At 46.8% G+C, this 17,806-nt stretch overlaps 1 protein-coding gene across 6 annotated transcripts in view; it reads right to left on the bottom strand.

Annotated features, from left to right (window-relative positions):
* The window catches only part of ZBTB47 (zinc finger and BTB domain containing 47), a 296,099-nt gene that overhangs the window by 265,398 nt on the left and 12,895 nt on the right, over positions 1-17,806 (bottom strand). The window lies entirely within an intron of this gene.

Here is a 17,806-nt window from a genome sequence, read left to right on the forward strand (position 1 = left end):
GATTTCTGGTCAGTATGGGGAAAAAAAAAGGAAAAGGGTAAACCTAAGACCAAAATCTCATTTTCCAGCAACAAGCAGACTGCAGGGACTACAATCTCATATACAGTTTGTTGCTTATAATAGCCAGAACATTCAAACTTCAAGCTCTAGGGGCTGGAGTAGGGTCACCCTAGGCAAGCCTTCAGCCTTGCACCCCCCACCCCCCATGGCCAGCATCTCCTGTCAGCCTCCCCTCTATACTTCTGGACCGCTGCCAACTCCCTTTACCACCTTGTCCTGCACCATCCTGACCGTAAAAAGAAGAGGAGGTAACACTGACACAGGCCCTGTAAGTACAAGCCCACGCTGAAGCACTTGTGGGTCCCCACCCTCTCCAAAACGAGGCCTATGCAGTGTTTGCTCTTTTCAAGGCCGCCCCACCAGGAGGAAGGCTCTCACACACGATGGAGCTGCATTTCTGCCCCTCCCCCCCAAAAAAATTCTGCCACTCCAGGACTGTCAGTCATGTCTCTCTCCCCTCCCCCCAAATAACCATAAACAAAAACAAGCCCTTACTATTTAAAAACAAAACACAATATCATAATGTACCACAAGCATCATCAAGCCAATGCCTTAACTTTTTTCCAAAATTTAAGAGTTTCATTCTTCCCTAAGAGGCTGTGATAAAAGTGTTACATAAAAGAGTGTCAAACCAAAAAGGCCCATTCATGGGATTGCACCAACCTCACTTCAGAAGGCAGAGGCAATCAATAACTGCCAAACAGCAGAACATTATGCTCATCCTGGTCAGTACTAACTCTTTCAAGTACGGAGGAACTCGCACTTGTACAACCTGATGCATACATAGGGCCTTAAATTTAATCCTGCCCTCTCAACTGAGAGCCAGTGCAAGGCCCTTAAATGGTGGTGGTGAAGTTTTATGATCTAAATAACCTGAACCAGAAATAAAGTTGGGTGGCATTATTCTGTTCTAATTATAGCACCCAAAAAGCTCCTTTTACAAAACTGCGCTACTGATTAGGGTGCGCTGAATGTGAAGAAGCCCATGGAAATAGAATGGGCTTGTTTGCATTTAGAGCACTACTAATCAATAGCGCAGCTTTGTAAGAGGAACCTAAAGTTTTTCTTTTTTTTTCCCCATTTATAAATTTTATTGAAACAAAAAGACACAGCACCACCATCGGGGGAACCCGACTCTCCCCAAACATGAACATCTTATAGTTTACAATCTTTCAAAACATTATGCAACATCCTTTTTCCCCCATTTTCTCCCAATATTTTTCCCCAATCCCCTTCCCTCCCCTTTTCTAAAGTTTTTCTATGGTAATCTCATGTGTACCTAATTGACTGAATTTGTCCAAAAGGTTTGGAGTTGGTTTACAAATAGCAGAAGAAGATGATTTTCCAACTGGAAAACTAATACGGGCAAAAGTTAACCAGATTTTCAGGATATCCCTAATTAATAGGCATGAGTGAGATTTGTATACAATGAAGGTAGTTGGTCTGTTTGCAGCCCTTGACGACTGTACTTGGATAATCTGCTACACTGACTCTCCTGTTTTTGTTTACTTTCCTTGCTGTTGCCATATTTATAGCAGCTTTCAGCTTGTAACACTATACTTCCAATTCTCCAATATCTACCCTTGCCGTTAGCTCCTTCAAGTATTCCCCCATTTTCCCAAATCAGTACATCTGAAATTAGTTTTGTGCATCTGCACTCAGCTTTTGCTCTTATATCAAACCATATCATGCAATGATCACTATTGCCTAGGTGGTCACCCACCCAGACATTGGAAACACTACCTCCATATGTGAGCACTAGATCCAGCGTCGACTCTTCCCTCTTGGGTTCAGTCACCATTTGGCCGAGCAAAGCATTTTGATAGGCATTCATGATCTCTCTGCTTCTTTCCAATTCTACCGATGGGACGTTCCAATTTACATCAGGCAAGTTGAAATCTCCCTGCAACAGCGCCTCCCCTTTCAGTCCAAGCTTACGGATATCTATGATTAGATCTTTGTCCAGCTTCTCCATTTGTGCCGGAGGTCTGTAGATAACACCCACGTGGAAACAGGTTGCATCTCTTTCCAGAAAGATCCATATAGCTTTTTCCTTTCCCCAGGTCCCCTGCATTTCAGCCACTCCGACATTATTTTTCGCATACAACACCACTCCTCCACCTCTTCAGCCCTCCCTATTCTTCCTAAAAAGATTATAGTAGGGTATGGTTGCATCCCAGTAATTCTTACACCGTACTTTTTAAAGACCGGTTTTACTTTCATAACAGTAATTCCTTGAATTCATGATTCCCACTGTGTTTATTACACAACAATCTATGACCCCTGACTTAGTTCTGAAACATAGTGCCATGTCAGGCCTTGCATGTATTTGCAATAAAGTGTTCTGATTATTGATGAACATCTTGTGTCCCGGGTCTTTATCCAGCCTTCTCCAACTTACGACTTTCGCCTACTGATTACATTCTACATGGGATTTCTTTCGGTTCTCCTTTCCCCCCTAATGGTTGCATCCCATTCAAGATAATCCTTGAGTGAAGGTATAATCCCAGATATCTTGAAGAGGGCCCTGATTTATCCTCTTTTTAAAAAATGTAAGCTCCTTCGAGCAGGGACTGTCCTCTGTGTTAAATTGTACAGCGCTGCGTAACCCTGGTAGCGCTTTATAAATGTTAAGTAGTAGTAGTAATTTAGTTAGTAACTATCATTTTATATCATCTTTAATGTTTTTGGGAAACGTTTTAGAGAAAGTGGTTTTGATTCAATTGCATGAGTTTCTGGAATCTAACAATGTTTTATATCAAACGCAATATGGGTTTAGACCAAAACATTCTACTGAATCTTTGATAATTACTATGTGTGATTTGATTGTGGGGAAGAATAATCCATGGTAATGCTGGAAATTACTGCAGCATTTGATACTGTGAACCTATCTTGACTAATAGGCTAGAATGTTTTGGGATTCACGGTACAGTTTTGAGTTGGTTTAGATCTTTTATGACTAACCCATGCTTTTGTGTGTACAGTGGGAGCAAAATTTCAGATTGGTTTTCCTTCTGCGCTGGTTTTCAAAGTTTTTTTTTTTTTTGTTAGTTACATTTGTACCCCGCGCTTTCCCACTCATGGCAGGCTCAATGCGGCTTACATATACAGGTACTTATTTGTACCTGGGGCAATGGAGGGTTAAGTGACTTGCCCAGAGTCACAAGGAGCTGTGCCTGAAGTGGGAATCAAACTCAGTTTAGCGCTTTCTGCTTTACTTTTTTTTTTTTTTTTCTTTATTTCTTTATTTATAATTTTAAATTACAATTTTCAAGGATTACCTTGTACAGAAATACAGGAGAAAAGTAAAATAATATCCAATCATTCACATTTGTCAGGCATTATAATAACTTATAGACACGTTTGCACATACACGTATATACTTATACATATATATACATATTTATAAACTTAGACTGGTTAATCATCTTTAGAAACTATATGATTAATAACCTTTGTTAGACCCCAATTTAAATGAGGGGGGGGGGGGGAAGAGTAAGAGAAGTATTTACAAACTTATATTCAAATTAAGAAAAAAGCTGCTTTTTCTCCAGAAAAAAAAAAAACAATTTCATTTCACTTGTTTCAATTCTACAAAAGATTTAAGTTGTTCCGGCGAAAAGAAGATATATTTAGTTTGACCCAATTTAACTACACACTTACACGGGTAAGCAAGAAAAAAGGAAGCGCCGATATCTATTGTCTTTTGTTTTAAAGCAAGAAATAATTTCCTTTTTTGTTGGGTAGACTTGGTGACGTCTGGATATATCCACACTTTTGAGCCATAGAATTGAGCATTCAGATTTCTAAAATAAAGTCTTAGAATAGTCTGCTTTACTTTTTAACATCTATCTCGCCCCAGTCTGTGACGTTTTAGCAACTTTGGGAGTTCATTTTAAAGTCTATGCTGATGATACTCGGTTTTATTTTTCTTTGAAGAATTCAGCACAGGAAACTGTGTTTTTTGAAGTTTTGTGGTGATTAGAAGTTGGTTGAAGGCAAATCGCCTTCAATTAAACCTTAGTAAGACTCAAATTTTGATTTTGTCTGGCAAACTGGTACCACACCGAGTTTCCTTTGAATATATTAGATGATGTGGAAATTTCTATTGATACAAAAAGTCATTATTTGGGAGTGGAGGAGTAGCCTAGTGGTTAGTGCAGTGGACTTGAGTTCGATTCCGAATGCAGCTCCTTGTGACTCTGGGCAAGTCACTTAACCCTCCATTGCCCCTGGTACAAAATAAGTACCTGAATATATGTAAACCACTTTGAATGTAGTTGCAAAAACCTCAGAAAGGCGGTATATCAAGTCCCATTTCCCTTTCCCATTATTGATTCACTTTTGTCATTTAAACCTTATGTATCTAGTACTGTTCAGAAGGTGTTCTTTAAATTGAAGCTTCTTAGGCGGTTGAAAGATTTGCTATCAATTAACAATTTTTGTACAGTTTTGCAAGAATTAAATTTACCTGTATTTGATTACTGTAATTCTTTATTATTAGGACTCACAAATAATGATCTACAGGCTTTACAAAGTAGCCCAGAATGCCATGTGCAATTAGCTCTTACTTAAGGCTTTGTGTAATTAAATATCACCCGCCATTGCCGCTGCTTTGCCAATTTATCAACCAAGTTGCAGTTTGAGAACTGGGAAAGTACTGTTAGAAGTACCTTCGTTTAAACAAATCACACTTGATGTTTATCGGTCCACTATGGTCTGTGTTGAAGGAGTCTGTTTATGGAACACACTGCCCTTTGAACTTCGTAGCGTTGATTCTGTTTTACGTTTTAGAAAATTCTTGAAGGCCCACCTATTTAACCTGGCTTATCGCAATTAAGTATTTTTGGCTTGTGGTGCGTTTTAATTCTGTGCAAATTATTTTTTTCTTTATAAATTGTCTTTATGTTTATTGGAGTTAGTTATTTTGTCTATTTTAAGTCTGTTTTAATTAGTTATTTGTTATAATGATATCTATTATGAATATTATCATGCACACCGCCTAGAACTGTGGATTGAATGGTCAATAAATGTTTTAAATAAATAAACTGAACTATGTCTCTTTAACAGCAACAATATCCAAGTCCTCCTCAAACATCGGGGCTTGCAAGTCTTAAACCTTTTTACTTAGACTACGAGTATTTGTGCTCATTGCTTTCCATCTACTACTACTACTTATCATTTTTATAGCGCTACTAGACGTACGCAGCGCTGTACACTTGAACATGAAGAGACAGTCCCTGCTTGACAGAGCTTACAATCTAATTCGGATAGACAAACAGGACAAACAAGAGATAAGAGAATATTAAAGTGAGGGTGATAAAATAAGGGTTCTGAACAAGTGAATAAGGGTTAGGAGTTAAAAGCAGCATCAAAAAGGTGGGCTTTTAGCTTAGATTTGAAGATGGCCAGAGATGGAGCTTGACATACCGGCTCAGGAAGTCTATTCCGGGCATATGGTGCAGCAAGATAAAAGGAACGGAGTCTGGAGTTAGCAGTGGAGGAGAAGGGTGCAGATAAGAGAGATTTACCCAGTGAATGGAGTTCCCAGGGAGGAATGTAGGTGTTAAGCGAGTTTAGATAGTTTACTATATTATCATTAGCTTCCCCACTGTCATCATGCTTTGGTTGGGGGTGACTTTCTGAATTCCCTTGCTTCCTACATTCACTCCCACCTTCTAATTTAAATGTCTAGAAACATCTATCTGAATTTATCCCCAAGGATCCTTTTTCCTGTCACAGAAAAATGTAGCCCATCATTACAATACAGCCTGTTTTTCCACGTACTGACCAATCCTCCTGTGCATGGGCGTTTCTCAGTGTATATTGAGGTGCTTGCGTAATGTTCAAACTGCAGGCATTAGGTTGTTGGGAGGTTTGATCAGGAGGGAGGGACTCTGTGTCCCCATTGTTTATTAAGTTTCACTAGCTCCCAGTGGAGCTTTGCTCAGTGTATAAGGTGTGAACCATGGTTCATCAGGTGTTGGCTATTGGTCGGCCTGATTATTTGGCTGCTATGTTGTATTATTATGTTCCTTCAAATGTGTTATCTGGGGAATTGGGGCTACTTGCACTTCCAGCTCAGGCCCAAGCTTGTCTTTCATCCACCAGGGCTGGATTTTTTTTGTATGCCCCGTTTTTATGGAACCAACTACCCAAGAAATTTGGGAGGAAAGATCTTATAATTTAAGGAGAATTTAAAAACTAGTTTGATGACTTAATTGCACCTAGAGGTCAGCTAGCCTATAATCTTTTAAAAATGTTTTTAACAATATGATAAATATGATATCTGTGCTCTTTTTCTGAGAATTTATTTGCTTTCCTGTCCTTTAATGGTGTTCCTTTCTTATTCTTATGTTTTAAATATACACCACTCTGACTTGTTTTTCAAAATGGATGGTATATAAACCTGCTTATAATCAAACGAGAAAAACGCCCAAGTTCCGACCTAAATCGGGAGATGGACGTTTATCTCACAAAAACGAATAACGCGGTATAATCGAAAGCCGAACTTGGATGTTTTCAACTGCACTCCATCGCAGAAGTGTACAAAGTTGATGGGGGCGTGTCGGAGGCGTGGTGAAGGCGGGACTGGGGCATGGTTATCACCCGAGCAGAGATGGGCGCCTTTCGCCGATAATGGAAAAAAAGTATGCGTTTGTAGCTAGAATTAAGGGCACTTTTCCTGGACCCTGTTTTTTCACGAATAAGGCCCCAAAAAGTGCCCTAAATGACCAGATTACCCCCAGAGGGAATCGGGGATTACCTCCCCTGACTCCCCCAGTGGTCACTAACCCCCTCCCACCACAAAAAATGATGTTTCACAAGTTTTTATTTTCACCCTCAAATGTCATACCCACCTCCCTGGCAGCAGTATGCAGGTCCCTGGAGCAGTTGTTAGGGGGTGCAGTGGACTTCAGGCAGGTGGACCCAGGCCCATCCCCCCCTACCTGTTACAATTGTGCTGCTTAATGCTTAGTCGTCCAACCCCCCCAAACCCACTGTACCCACATGTAGGTGCCCCCCTTCACCCCTTAGGGCTATAGTAATGGTGTAGACTTGTGGGCAGTGGGTTTTGAGGGGGATTTGGGGGGCTCAACACACAAGGGAAGGATGCTATGCACCTGGGAGCTCTTTTACCTTTTTTTTTGTTTTTGTAAAAGTGCCCCCTAGGGTGCCCAGTTGGTGTCCTGGCATGTGAGGGGGACCAGTGCACTACGAATCCTGGCCCCTCCCATGAACAAATGCCTTGGATTTATTCGTTCTTGAGCTGGGCGCTTTCATTTTCCATTATCGCTGAAAAACAAAAACGCCCAGCTCACAAATTGTCGAATAAAACATGGACGTCTATTTTTTTCGAAAATACGGTTCGGTCCGCCCCTTCACGGACCCGTTCTCGGAGATAAACGCCCATGGAGATAGACGTTTTCGTTCGATTATGCCCCTCAAAGTCTCTTAAACTATTTAAACTATCTGAAGCTTTCTTCTTTACACCAAGTTTCAAGCCATTTATTGAACTCCTGTTTTACGTAGTCTTTCCTCTCCCTTCCCATATGTAGGGCTAACCAGAACAGGCTGCAGTCCGAACCAAAGGCTTGAGTCCCTCCCCAAGCTTCTGGAATGCTCTCTGTGCTACAAACTTGCTACTGTACCCACCTAAACTTTATGTGTGAATTGGAAAAGTGGGGGGGGGGGGGCAGAAATGGGAGGGCCTTGGGTAGATTGCCTCTTCCCTTTCTCCTTTACCTTAGATTGTTAGCCACCCAGGTTTCCCATAGGGCGGGATAGTAAACTTGAAACTTATAGTTAACATGCATAATTATAGAATAAGGGGGCTCCGTGCCTAAAAATAAGCACGGGCATTTGCACCACATTTTTGTTGGTGCAAACATAGTAACATAGCCATGTAAGAACAGACTCCACTAAAAACAATAGTAAATGACAGCAGATAAAGGCCTGTACGGTCCATCCAGTCTGCCCAACAAGATAAACTCATTTTACATGGTATGTGATACTTTATATGTATACCTGAGTTTGATTTACAATCATTTACCACCACCTCCTTCCCCTTCATACATTGTTTGCCTGTAAGATATTGTACAGTCCTTGCAAAAGTGCTGTCTCAAGCCCTCAGCTAGACTGTCAGCTAAACCAAAGTATATAGAACATCACTGTGAAGACTCAGAACTCTTGAACCAAATGGCTGTGCCTAAACATAGGCACCACCCTTGGGCTTAAACGCTATTCTATAAACCACACCTAACTTTAGGTGTGGTTTATAGACTACCACTATATGCGTGTTTTGGCACCATTTATAGAACTCCCCCCCCACCATGCGCATAAATTCTTAGAATAATGGCATTTATGCAGATATGTATGTATAACTCAATATAATGTACCAATATAATTTTGGGACATGTCTATTGTATAACTATCACAAAACCAAACGTTTATACAACACTAGCACGCTCTCTGGTTTTAATATGAGGTTCTTGAAATTCCTGGGCGGTGAAGAAAACTACAGAACTTCCCAACAAGAAGCAAACAATGATAGGGTTCTGTGTCCTACTGCTGCAATGGAGGTTTAGTTGTCACAAATAAAACCCCTCGTTAATGATAGAGCCTTTACATCTATCCCCATCATATATAAACCACACACACATATAGACATTACCTCTTTCAACCCAACAGTGTACAGAACGAATAATATCGTAGCTGCCTCTAAACATACATCTACACATACTCTCCATCCACCCAAGTTTCTCCTATTGATAGGCTGGAAGACTATTACTCAAATGTTGGCTGTCTGGGAAGCATCCTTCCCAACTGGTTCCAGAATTCTAGACAGATCACAAAAGTGAAGAAAATTCACACACACGTCCATATACATTCACAGGGGACAACTCAGAAAGCTACTGTTGGCAGAAGCATTTGGTTAACAAGCACTGTATGCGCATTATTGGCTGCACGATGCAGAGAGGGTTTCAACGCTGAAATTTACTCATGCAGTAGACATCACCATACAGCATATTAAAACGTATGGTAAGAAGGCTTTTAATCCGCAACAACACAGAGAAGTTTTTAAGCTGTGCCTGGATTTCTACTAGTTGAGCACAATATGAGAAATGTACCACCAGGACTGAGGTGGTGTAGAAGGGTAAGGAGAGCCCCCTAACACCTCCCCCACCCACACACACACCTAGCTTTCTGCATCAACATCTCTGGTAGTCTAGTGCTCCTCCCCCCGCCCTACCTCCCTGCACTGCCAGTAAAAAAACATCCCCTGGTGTGTAGAAGCACCCCCTCCCCATCCCCGAGCCCCCCCCCCCCCCCAGGGCCATACCCTCTTGATGCTGGAGCTTTGCCCACTTGCTCCTACCTCCATCTTAGAAAATAACAGCTGCTGACCCCACATGGTGCATCCTGGGTCACAGCCAGCAGAGTCATAAGGGAATTACGTTCTCTAAGATCTCAGCAAGGAAAAGAACATTGGATACTGGCCAATAGTTTGACATTTCAGAGAGATCAAGGGAAGGCTGTTTGAGCAATGACCTAGACCGCCTTAAGTGAATTTCTTCAAAAAGGCGGTAAATAAATCCTAATAAAATAAATAAATATTTCCATTCTGAAAAGAACTTAGGAGTAGTAAGGCTAGTGAGAACAAGTGACTCAACAGGAAAATACATGCTGACCCTTTTTTGTTGTTGTTGTTGTTTAAGGAACGGGAGGCGGGGGGGTGAACTGCCACAACACAAGTGAAAACATAAAAAAGGTAGACAAAGACCAACCATATGGCTTATCCAGTCTACCCATCCATGCCATCTACTCTTGCTATCACTCCCCTAGAGATCCTGTGTACTTGTCCCAAGCTCTCTTGAATTCAGATACTGTTTTCGTATCCACCATTTCCACCGGGAGGCCATTCCACGAATTCACCACCTTTTCTGTGAAAGTATTTCCTCAGGTTACTTCTGAGTCTATCCCTTTTCACCTTCATCTCATGCTTTCTCGTTCCAGAGTTTTCTTTCAAGTGAAAGACTCACATCCTGGGTATTTATGCTGCACAGGTATTTAAATGTCTCTATCATATCTTCCTTCTCCTGCCTTTCTTCCAAAGAATACTTACTGAGATCTTTAAGTCTATCCCCATACACTTTATGACGAAGACTACTGACCACTTTAGTAGCCGCCCTCTGGACTGACTCCATCCTCTTTATATCTTTTTGAAAGTGCAGTCTCCAGAGTTGTACACAATAGTAAGGGCTTTGGATACAGTAGTTTGACACTTTGTTAAACGCTGGCCATTTATAAGAAAAATGAGGATTCAAGGTGTTAATACGATTAGTAGGTTAATGCCGATTTCACACTTCACTGGGTGCCAGCATTTATGGCTTCCAAAACCTGGTGTAAATGCTGGTGCCCAATTTAATAAAAGTTGAGCGTGTAATTGATAGTATTCTATAACATTGCGCCAACTTTTGGGAATGCCAGAAGTTAAGCACAACAGACACAGAAACATGACAGCAGATAACCAAATGGCCCATCCTCAGTAACCACTAACTGCTCCTTTTCCTAAGGGATCCCACGTGCCTGTCCCTCACTTTTTTAAATCTGACACAGTCTTTGACTCTACAACCTCCACCGGGAGGCCACTGCACACTTTCTGTCAAATATTTTCTTAGATTCCTCCTAAAGCGAATGCTACATACCTGTAGAAGGTATTCTCCGAGGACAGCAGGCTGATTGTTCTCACTGATGGGTTGACGTCCTCGGCAGCCCCCTCCATCGGAAAGTTTACTAGCAAAGGCCTTTGCTAGTCCTCGCGCGCCCATGCGCACCGCGCATGCGCGGCCGTCTTCCCGCCCGAAACCGGCTCGAGCCGGCCAGTCCAGTATGTAGCAAGACAATACACTTCAAGGGAAGACTCAACTCCAAAGGGGAGGCGGGCGGGTTTGTGAGAACAATCAGCCTGCTGTCCTCGGAGAATACCTTCTACAGGTATGTAGCATTCGCTTTCTCCGAGGACAAGCAGGCTGCTTGTTCTCACTGATGGGGTATCCCTAGCCCCCAGGCTCACTCAAAACAACAACCTTGGTCAACTGGGCCTCGCAACGGCGAGGACATTAAAGAGATTGACCTAAAAAATTTACCAACTAACTGAGAGTGCAGCCTGGAACAGAACAAACAGGGCCCTCGGGGGGTGGAGTTGGATCCTAAAGCCCAAACAGGTTCTGAAGAACTGACTGCCCGAACCGACTGTCGCGTCGGGTGTCCTGCTGCAGGCAGTAATGAGATGTGAATGTGTGGACAGATGACCACGTCGCAGCTTTGCAAATTTCTTCAATGGAGGCTGACTTCAAGTGGGCTACCGACGCAGCCATGGCTCTAACATTATGAGCCGTGACATGACCCTCAAGAGCCAGCCCCGCCTGGGCGTAAGTGAAGGAAATGCAATCTGCTAGCCAATTGGATATGGTGCGTTTCCCTACAGCCACTCCCCTCCTATTGGGGTCAAAAGAAACAAACAATTGGGCGGACTGTCTGGTGGGCTGTGTCCGCTCCAGGTAGAAGGCCAATGCTCTCTTGCAGTCCAATGTGTGCAGCTGACGTTCAGCAGGGCAGGAATGAGGACGGGGAAAAAATGTTGGCAAGACAATTGACTGGTTCAGATGGAACTCCGACACAACCTTTGGCAGGAACTTAGGGTGAGTGCGGAGGACTACTCTGTTATGATGGAATTTGGTGTACGGGGCCTGGGCTACCAGGGCCTGAAGCTCACTGACTCTACGAGCTGAAGTAACTGCCACCAAGAAAATGACCTTCCAGGTCAAGTACTTCAGATGGCAGGAATTCAGTGGCTCAAAAGGAGGTTTCATCAGCTGGGTGAGAACGACATTGAGATCCCATGACACTGTAGGAGGCTTGACAGGGGGCTTTGACAAAAGCAAACCTCTCATGAAGCGAACAACTAAAGGCTGTCCTGAGATCGGCTTACCTTCCACACGGTAATGGTATGCACTGATTGCACTAAGGTGAACCCTTACAGAGTTGGTCTTGAGACCAGACTCAGACAAGTGCAGAAGGTATTCAAGCAGGGTCTGTGTAGGACAAGAGCGAGGATCTAGGGCCTTGCTGTCACACCAGACGGCAAACCTCCTCCAATGGAAGAAGTAACTTCTCTTAGTGGAGTCTTTCCTGGAAGCAAGCAAGATGCGGGAGACACCCTCTGACAGACCCAAAGAGGCAAAGTCTACGCCCTCAACATCCAGGCCGTGAGAGCCAGAGACTGGAGGTTGGGATGCAGAAGCGCCCCCTCGTCCTGTGTGATGAGGGTCGGAAAACACTCCAATCTCCACGGTTCTTCGGAGGATAACTCCAGAAGAAGGGGGAACCAGATCTGACGCGGCCAAAAAGGAGCAATCAGAATCATGGTGCCTCGGTCTTGCTTGAGTTTCAACAAAGTCTTCCCCACCAGAGGGATGGGAGGATAAGCATACAGCAGGCCCTCCCCCCAATCCAGGAGGAAGGCATCCGATGCTAGTCTGCCGGAGGCCTGAAGCCTGGAACAGAACTGAGGGACTTTGTGGTTCGCTCGAGATGCGAAGAGATCCACCAAGGGGGTGCCCCACGCTTGGAAGATCTGTCGCACTACCCTGGAACTGAGCGACCACTCGTGAGGTTGTATAATCCTGCTCAACCTGTCAGCCAGACTGTTGTTTACGCCTGCCAGATATGTGGCTTGGAGTACCATGCCGAGACGGCGAGCCCAGAGCCACATGCTGACGGTTTCCTGACACAGGGGTCGAGATCCGGTGCCCCCCTGCTTGTTGACATAGTACATGGCAACCTGGTTGTCTGTCTGAATTTGGATAATTTGGTGGGACAGCCGATCTCTGAAAGCCTTCAGAGCGTTCCAGATCGCTCGCAACTCCAGAAGATTGATCTGTAGATCGCGTTCTTGGAGGGACCAACTTCCTTGGGTGTGAAGCCCATCGACATGAGCTCCCCATCCCGGGAGAGATGCATCCGTGGTCAGCACTTTTTGTGGCTGAGGAATTTGGAAGGGACGTCCCAGAGTCAAATTGGAGCAAATCGTCCACCAATACAGGGATTTGAGAAAACTCGTGGACAGGTGGATCACGTCCTCTAGTCCCCCAGCGGCCTGATACCACTGGGAGGCTAGGGTCCATTGAGCAGATCTCATGTGAAGGCGGGCCATGGGAGTCACATGAACTGTGGAGGCCATGTGGCCCAGCAATCTCAACATCTGCCGAGCTGTGATCTGCTGGGACGCACGCACCCGCGAGACGAGGGACAACAAGTTGTTGGCTCTCGCCTCTGGGAGATAGGCGCGAGCCGTCCGAGAATCCAGCAGGGCTCCTATGAATTCGAGTTTCTGCACTGGGAGAAGATGGGACTTTGGGTAATTTATCACAAACCCCAGTAGCTCCAGGAGGCGAACAGTCATCTGCATGGACTGCAGGGCTCCTGCCTCGGATGTGTTCTTCACCAGCCAATCGTCGAGATATGGGAACACGTGCACCCCCAGCCTGCGAAGTGCCGCTGCTACCACAGCTAGGCACTTTGTGAACACCCTGGGCGCAGAGGCGAGCCCAAAGGGTAGCACACAGTACTGGAAGTGGCGTGTGCCCAACTGAAATCGCAGATACTGTCTGTGAGCTGGCAGTATCGGGATGTGTGTGTAGGCATCCTTCAAGTCCAGAGAGCATAGCCAATCGTTTTGCTGAATCATGGGGAGAAGGGTGCCCAGGGAAAGCATCCTGAACTTTTCTTTTACGAGATATTTGTTCAGGGCCCTTAGGTCTAGGATGGGACGCATCCCCCCTGTTTTCTTTTCCACAAGGAAGTACCTGGAATAGAATCCCAGCCCTTCTTGCCCGGATGGCACGGGCTCGACCGCATTGGCGCTGAGAAGGGCAGAGAGTTCCTCTACAAGTACCTGCTTGTGTTGGAAGCTGTAAGACTGAGCTCCCGGTGGACAATTTGGAGGTTTTGATGCCAAATTGAGGGTGTATCCTTGCCGGACTATTTGGAGAACCCACTGATCGGAGGTTATGAGAGGCCACCTTTGGTGAAAAGCTTTCAACCTCCCCCCGACCGGCAGGTCGCCCGGCACTGACACTTGGATGTCGGCTATGCTCTGCTGGAGCCAGTCAAAAGCTCGCCCCTTGCTTTTGCTGGGGAGCCGCGGGGCCTTGCTGAGGCGCACGCTGCTGACGAGAGCGAGCGCGCTGGGGCTTAGCCTGGGCCGCAGGCTGTCGGGAAGGAGGATTGTACCTACGCTTACCAGAAGCATAGGGACCAGTCTTCCTTCCCCCGAAAAATCTTCTACCTGTAGAGGTAGAGGCTGAAGGCTGCCGGCGGGAGAACTTGTCGAATGCGGTGTCCCGCTGGTGGAGAGACTCTACCACCTGCTCGACTTTTTCTCCAAAAATGTTGTCCGCACGGCAAGGCGAGTCCGCAATCCACTGCTGGAGTCTATTCTCCAGGTCGGCGGCATGCAGCCATGAGAGCCTGCGCATCACCACACCTTGAGCAGCGGCCCTGGACGCAACATCAAAAGTGTCATAAACTCCTCTGGCCAGGAATTTTCTGCACGCCTTCAGCTGCCTGACCACCTCCTGAAAAGGCTTGGCTTGCTCAGGGGGAAGAGCATCAACCAAGCCCGCCAACTGCCGCACATTGTTCCGCATGTGTATGCTCGTGTAGAGCTGGTAAGACTGGATCTTGGCCACGAGCATAGAAGAATGGTAGGCCTTCCTCCCAAAGGAGTCTAAGGTTCTAGGGTCTTTGCCCGGGGGCGCCGAAGCATGCTCCCTAGAACTCTTAGCCTTCTTTAGGGCCAAATCCACAACTCCAGAGTCATGAGGCAACTGGGTGCGCATCAGCTCTGGGTCCCCATGGATCCGGTACTGGGACTCGATCTTCTTGGGAATGTGGGGATTACTTAGTGGCTTGGTCCAGTTCGCAAGCAATGTCTTTTTCAGGACATGGTGCAAGGGAACAGTGGACGCTTCCTTAGGTGGAGAAGGATAGTCCAGGAGCTCAAACATTTCAGCCCTGGGCTCGTCCTCCACAACCACCGGGAAGGGGATGGCCGTAGACATCTCCCGGACAAAGGAAGCAAAAGACAGACTCTCGGGAGGAGAAAGCTGTCTTTCAGGAGAGGGAGTGGGATCAGAAGGAAGACCCTCAGACTCCTCGTCAGAGAAATATCTGGGGTCCTCCTCTTCCTCCCACGAGGCCTCACCCTCGGTGTCAGACACAAGTTCATGGACCTGTGTCTGCAACCTCGCCCTGCTCGACTCGGTGGAACCCCGTCCACGGTGGGGGTGTCGAGAGGTAGACTCCCTCGCCCGCATCGGCGAAGCTCCCTCCGCCGATGTAGTCGGGGAGCCTTCCTGGGAGGTGGCCGCGGTCGGCACCGCACGCGGTACCGACGTCGGGGACCTCAACCTGGGCGATGGGCCAGCCGGCGCCACGCTCGACGGTACCGGAGGCGCAAGCACCGCCGGTACCGGAGGGGTAGGGCGCAACAGCTCTCCCAGAATCTCTGGGAGAACGGCCCGGAGGCTCTCGTTTAGAGCGGCTGCAGAGAAAGGCTGAGAGGTCGATGCAGGCGTCGACGCCAGAACCTGTTCCGGGCGAGGAGGCTGTTCCGGGCTGTCCAGAGTGGAGCGCATCGACACCTCCTGAACAGAGGGTGAGCGGTCCTCTCGGTGCCGATGCCTGCTGGGTGCCGAATCCCTCAGCGACCCAGAGCTCTCGGTGCCGACATGGGGAGGAGACCGGTGTCGATGCTTCTTCGACTTCTTCCGAAGCATGTCACCGGAGCTCCCCGGCACCGACGAGGAGGACGTAGAATCCATCCGTCGCTTCCTCGGGGCCGAGACCGAAGAGGGTCGATCCCGGGGGGGCTGTACCGCAGGAGCCCTCAGGGTAGGAGACCCACCCGAAGGCTCACCGCCACCAGCAGGGGAATGGACAGCCCTCACCTGCACTCCTGACGATGCACCTCCGTCCGACGACATCAGCAGACGAAGTCTCGGTACCACCGACGTCGATACAGTCGCCCGATGCCTCGGCGCCGATGCAGAGGTCCGATGCCTCGATGCAGTCGATGGAGCGGCAGCCAAGGAAGATGGTCCGGACGCTGACGACGTCGATGCACTCGATGCCTCCAGTGCCGATGCCGACGAAGAGCCCGAGAACAAAACGTTCCACTGGGCTAATCTCGATACCTGAGTCCGCCTTTGTAACAGGGAACACAGACTGCAGTTCTGAGGGCGGTGCTGGGCCCCTAGACACTGAAGACACGCAGAATGCCTATCAGTGAGCGAGATTACCCGGGCGCACTGGGTGCACTTCTTGAAGCCGCTGGAAGGCTTCGATGTCATGGGCGGAAAAATCACGCCGGCGAAATCAAAAGCCGAAATGGCGAAAATTGAAGCACCAAAATTTAGAGGGAGAAAAATCTCGACCGAGGCCAAAAGAGGCCTACCCCGACAACGAAAGAAAACTTACGGGGCAAAAACTGAGAAATACGGGAAGGGCAGAAAACCCGAAAGGGTCTTCCGGAACACTACCGGAGCGCTTCCCGAACTTTTTCAAGGAAAAAAAGGACAAAAACACGTCGAAAAGGACGCGCGAGGTCGACTCTCTGGGGCACGAACGGCGTAACACGACCGTACCGAGTGCGGACGAAAGAAGACTGGCCGGCTCGAGCCGATTTCGGGCGGGAAGACGACCGCGCATGCGCGGTGCGCATGGGCGCGCGAGGACTAGCAAAGGCCTTTGCTAGTAATCTTTCCAATGGAGGGGGCTGCCGAGGACGTCAACCCATCAGTGAGAACAAGCAGCCTGCTTGTCCTCGGAGAAGCCTATTTCCTCTTAACTTATCCTATGTCTTTCATTCCAGTGTTTTCTTTCATTTGAAAAAGGATCTCCTCCTATACAGTAATGCCACTGCCGACAGACCCCTCATTCTGATTCGATACCTTATCCCCTCAGAAGCATAGGCTAGGAGAACAGAAGACTAATGACTGCTCCCTGGACATCCACTCTAGGTCTCTTATCCCACTAGACTGCCTAGACTACAGCTATTACTCTACCCAAGAACAATATGTGCGAGAACCCTCATAATAAATTTTTGGGAAAACTAATCCTGAAGGCGGCTTTTCTACAGGCAAGGGACCCCTCAGGATACCACATGGAGATAAAGACCTGCAGCAGGAGAGGGAGCCACTCCAACTTCCAGCTAGTCTCCTTGGGTTGAGGCAGGACTCCCAACTCATCTGAGGTTGGGATGCCAGAATATAACCTGTTTCTTGAGTGAGCACCTTGAACCTCAACCAAAGATAGCAAGTCACGGAGCTCTCCTTTCCTTCTCTTGTAGCTCAGCATCATGTTCCCCTTTCTTGGGTTTGGATGGGGACAGCATGCTCAAAACACCCATCAGCACACTGTCCTTTCTTTCTCTGCACTGGCCCCTGCTCTCTCCTCCCTTATTATAGTTCACATGGTTCAAATGGGCAGCCCTTCAGCTCTGCTGGGCCATGGAATGGGGGGTGGAGGGGAGGCAATGCCTCTATGGACTCCCCAGGGCCTCCAACAACCCTGCCCAAGTGCCTGTTGCTCTCTCCTTTTTTAGGACACAAACTTCGTTGCTCCTAAGCAAGTAGTTCCAGGTTAAGGGCTTCCTGTCCAGCTTCAAGGGTCCTCACTC

Source organism: Microcaecilia unicolor, chromosome 1 (genome assembly GCF_901765095.1).
Source record: "Microcaecilia unicolor chromosome 1, aMicUni1.1, whole genome shotgun sequence".
NCBI classification, from domain to species: Eukaryota; Metazoa; Chordata; class Amphibia; order Gymnophiona; family Siphonopidae; genus Microcaecilia; species Microcaecilia unicolor.